Consider the following 5,381-nt stretch of genomic DNA (forward strand, 5'->3'; position numbering starts at 1 on the left):
TCACCCTCGTACCCAAAAGTGGGCTGGACTCCAATGAATATGTTTCCGTATTGTTTCCCAAAAACCAAGAGATTCTCCCCATCAAAATTCAAGTTCCCTGGAGGCTTTCCCCAGTTCTCTTCCAAGGCAGTGGAATATGGAGTCAGCTGCTGATATTCTCTCACTCCAATTTTGTATGCAACATTCAGATTTGGACTGCTGAACTAAGCCTCTTTGCCATGAAGAATCTCTTCTATCAAGGCTGCAGAAGTCTCTGGAAGGCCTTCCACATTGTAACCATCTTTTTTCAAGTCTTGTAGCACCGAAAAAATTGATACAAACACATTTAGGTACGCAGCAGATCCCACATTCCCTTTATCCGGTGGGAAACTGAACACCGTAATTGCCACCCTCTTCTCAGTCTGCATGCAAGTTTTACATCAAAATATATTGAAAATTCATTAATATTTTATCTTCAGTTCTCTGTTTATTATTAAAAAAAAGCACCATATGGAATATGTGATGTGAAAGAGAAATGTATATATATGTACCTTTGTTTTCCTCTTCAATTCTTCCCATCTGACTGCTCTGGTGCAGAGCTGCTCCACCCTCTTGTGAAGGGCATGAGATTTACCGGTTCTTGGGTCTCGTCCTGAGAAAACAATCGGCTCCATTCCTCCATCAAGTTCTGGAAGAGCAACCTGCAAAGCCACCTGAATCAGGTGAAGCCCCAAAGTGTTGTTAAGCCATTCCTCTGTTGTCTGGAACACAAGAGGCAACGCCACAATGTATGGCACATCCAGCTTCATCAACACCTCGATTGCCCTTAGATGATCTTGTTTTTGGGGCCTTCCCACCAATGCAAACCCAGTCAGCGACACCACCGAGTTCACCAACGGCTTCTTTGTGATCAGTTCAATCAAATACTTCTCGATGGGACCCGAGAAGTCAAGTCCACCTGCGAAAAGAGGAATCACCTTTGCACCTTTCGCTTCCAGTTCCATTATGACAGCTACATAATGGTTGTCGTCTCCTGTCATGATATGACTCCTTTGCAAAACCAATCCAACCACTGGAGCATTCAGGTTCTTTAACTTCTACCATCAACTCGAGGGGCTACTTTATTGGTTATAATTGAATTAAAAACTTTCAACTTCATAGAGTAATTCAAGGGACATAAGTTTATAAAGAGTGTGACTTACTGGTGATAAATTGGTACCAATAAAATCATTACTTAATTTGCATTTATCAAGAGTGATTATGTGGCACTTTTATTAGGATGTGTAAACTTTATCCTTTCAATGCACGTTTTATTTTTGTTAGTAAGTCAAATTCTGCCTGATATAAGGATACATGTGAGTAGTTAAGAACTTTGTTTATTTGTAGTTATCACTATTATGATGTAAAAAAAAGTAAAGTAAGATACTTTGAATACATGGCTCAGTGATTTCTAGCTGATTGAGTTTTCTGTTTGTTCAATTATTTAGTATTTGAGATGAACCCTGTATGGCACATTTTGATAACGGTTTTTAATCAACAATTTAATATTATACTGGATTGGAAAATGGACCTGAAGTAGAAAGCTAAAGCATTTCATTGGATGTTATGTCATCAAACCCTTTTGGCAAGTCTGCAATATCTTTCTCTCATTATCATCTGGGAAGGGTTTGGACGACAGTGTTATTTTGATTCAGTCCACAATAAATTCAAGGTATTTCTTTTGAAAATATTTCTTGTTGATTTCAGTTTCATAATTTAATCTTCATATAAAGGACCTATATTTGTATCTTCTCAAGTCTAATTTCCATAGTGAAAGTTTATTCTGTATCATATTTGGTTTTTTATTTAACCAGGAAATGCCTCGTAAAGTATCATATGGAGTTGATTTTGATGAAGAGTATGATGCTTATGATGATTATTGTGATGAGTATGATTATAATCATGGCAATGGCATAGAAGAGCATGACACTGGTAATTAATATGACTTGCAATCTTCTATTGAGTTTATAATAACCATGTGATTGTGTAGTTATACTTTATCTTTATAAATAATGGAACTGGTCATTGAAGGTTAAGTTAAACACTATTAGAAGCTTAATTTCACAGAAAATGATTATGAATCTGTTGTTAAGATATATGGAACTCCACAGTTATTTTTTGAACATGTTTGATCATACTTTTGTTGAAATCCGAATTTTGAACATACTTTTACAATTGAATTATAAGAAATTACCATCAGTTGGAAAATATGTATTAGTCAATATTTACTTTTTGGAAGGAAAAAAAGTTTTGAAGTTTTTTTCTTTATATAATTGGCAGTTGTTCCTACTTTCCAATGAAACAAAGTAGGATTTTATAATTAGTTTTTATATTGTAAATTGCAGAATGTAGGATGCAAAAATTGGTATATTACAGAAATGATCTGTGTATAAATACTTCTAGAAATGTCCATGTATTATTTTTTTTACAGGAATGGTAATTTCTTCTGTTAGACTGTTACTTAAGCACAGTTTATAACACAACATATTTGACTTGGTTATTGGTGTTGATTTCCCTACTTGCTGCCTTGTTGCATTGTTTCAAGTGAGAACCCTCTTATTCATGCTGCAAGACAAGGGCATACCTCCACTGCCAAATACCTGATTGAACATGGTGGTAATCCTAAACTATCAAGTGAATTAGGAGCTATAGCTCTACATCTTGTTGCTGGAATAGGTGAGTTGTTTTTAGTTCTTACTATCTTATTTACTTTATTGAGGAAGTTTTGAATTGAACATATGTAAGTTGATGTTTGTAGTAAATAATGAGTTGATGGAAGCTTTGTTATCCATTGGTGTTGAAATTGATTCCCAAAGTGATGTTGGCACACCTCTTGTTTGGGTTGTTGATCATGGACAACAAGATGCTTTAAAACTTCTTCTAAAACACAAGGCTAATGTAAGACTTCATTGATGGCTTCATAACAATCTTTTTATAGTTGTATTCATTCAACTTCTTTATTGATATGTTTATTGTTTGTGGAGTGATGATGGAAGATGTAAAATTGATGAAAACAAGATTATAGCATTTGTGATTCACATATGAATCACATGTGATTTACATATGAATCACATGTGATTCACATATTAATCATATTTGATTCACATATAAATCACATGTGATTCTCATGTAAATCATATGTGATTCGCATATGAATCACATGTGATTCACATATTAATCATATTTGATTCACATGTAAATCACATGTGGTTCACATGTAAATCATATGTGATTCACATATGAATCACATGTGATTCATATGAAAATCAAATGTAATTCACATATTAATCAAATGTAATTCACATATTAATCAAATGTAATCACATATCAATTACATGTGATTCACATGTAAATCACAAGTGAATCACATTCACATGTGCTTCATAAGTGAATCACATATCAATTACATGTGATTTACTAGTGAATCACATATGAATTACATGTGATTCACAAGTGAATCACATGTGAATTATATGTGATTCACATGTAATTCACATATTAATCACATGTAATTCACATGTAAATCACAAGTGAATCACATATGAATTATATCCATATGCACACATGCAATTTGTGTGGGTGTTCTTCGTTAATTATTTTTTAAAATTTTCTTGTGAATTTCACCTTTGCATCTTAAAGGATACAATCACATTTGAATATCACATGTGAATCTTACATGATATAATCACATGTGAATCTTACATGATATATACATGTGCATTTTTGTGAGTGTTCTTGCATTAATCAATTTTTTTTTGTAGATTTTGAAGAATTTGTGGAAAATATTGAAGAGATGAAAAAATGATAAATAATGAAAATATGGAAATCTAGATATGAAGAAATGATAACACTATGAATCTTTGTAGCATTTTTTATTTTTTATATTTTATTTTGTATCGAATAAAATACGTGTACTATTATGTTTATAGATTGATTAATAAAAATGAGATTTTTTATTATTTATTTACGAATATTATAGTATAAGAAATATGCATATATGCATTTAAAAAAATATGCACCTAAAACGTTGATTTTTTTTGTTAACATAATTAGAGTTTTTTTTTAATATTTTAGTTTTTTTTTTAAATTTACTGATTTTTAAAATTTCACTTCTTTAAAAAAAATACATTTTTTTAAAAAAAAATACAGTTTTTAATAAAAAATTGCAGTTATTTTTGAAAAAATTGTAGTTTCTTTTAAAAAAATCAGTTTTTTTAAAATAATTGCATTTTTTTCAAAAAAAATGCAGTTTTTATTAAAAAAAATTGCAGTTTTAAAGAAAAAATATTTTTTTCAATTTTTTAAAAAATCATGTTTTTTGAAAAAAATTAAAAAAATCTCCGTTTTTTAAAAAAAAATCAAAAATTACTTTTTGTATTAAAAAAAATTCGAAATTTGATTTATTATATTAATTTTTAGAACTTTTTATTAATATTTCCAATAACATAAAAAAACAAACATTAAATGAGATCGGTAAGGTGACGATCATTCCCTCAATGCGTTAATTTTGATCTAATGCTCCACCTTTAGTTCTCAGGTTCTCGGGAAACTATGAATTCTCAACGGATCTCACCCCTATATATATATATATATATATATATATATATATATATATATATATATATATATATATATATATATATATATATATATATTATAAAGCATATTAGTCATATGTTGAATTTTAAAAGGTATAAGTTACAAAGCTTTTTGTACATATCAATTATGCATAAACAATTCATTAATACTTTCCAAAAGTTTGAAGAGTTGAATTAAAGAAAGTAATTAAGAAATTCAATTTTGAGTAAAATGAAAATTTTAAAACATTAAATTATATCTATATAAATTAATTTAAATTTTCTTAAGCTAAACACCAATAATAATTAATTACATCAATAGTTTAAACATGCAATATAAACATAAGGTATAAACATAAATATTTTATTTAAAAATGATAATTTTTTATTAGATGATAACTAATAATAAAAGATAATAGTTATTTACATGTAAGAAACTACTAGTCAAAAATGTTATTTATCGTTGCCGTTTTGCGCGAGCACAAATCTTTTATATATATATATATATATATATATATATATATATATATATATATATATATATATATATATATCACCGTTTTCTTAGCGGTAAAAGTGGAGATCATGTTGTTTCGAAAGGTTGCTTTCCCGTCAGCAATAAACCTTTGTTTTCTCTGTTTATTACTATCAGATTTCCAAACAACCTCCTTTTTCTTTTGTTATTCTATTACAGGTAAAGTCTTAAAAATCATAACTACATACCCATCATCCAAATCGTCTTCTTACACTGAAAGTTCATTTATGCTAGATTCCTGTAGACGAAGA

At 29.4% G+C, this 5,381-nt stretch overlaps 1 long non-coding RNA gene and 1 pseudogene across 1 annotated transcript; one reads left to right on the plus strand and one right to left on the minus strand.

The window, feature by feature from the left end:
* Positions 1-203: 203 nt before the first annotated feature.
* Positions 204-1,138, minus strand: LOC145123867 (magnesium-chelatase subunit ChlH, chloroplastic pseudogene; annotated as a pseudogene).
* On the plus strand, positions 927-3,977 carry LOC145161211 (uncharacterized). The gene is made up of 6 exons (XR_013738411.1): positions 927-1,064; positions 1,467-1,690; positions 1,833-1,950; positions 2,450-2,694; positions 2,777-2,916; positions 3,780-3,977. It is a non-coding gene; the product is annotated as an uncharacterized LOC145161211 (long non-coding RNA).
* Positions 3,978-5,381: the final 1,404 nt, after the last annotated feature.

Source organism: Lactuca virosa, chromosome 1 (assembly GCF_052849685.1).
Source record: "Lactuca virosa cultivar CGN04683 chromosome 1, Lactuca_virosa_CGN04683_v6, whole genome shotgun sequence".
NCBI classification, from domain to species: Eukaryota; Viridiplantae; Streptophyta; class Magnoliopsida; order Asterales; family Asteraceae; genus Lactuca; species Lactuca virosa.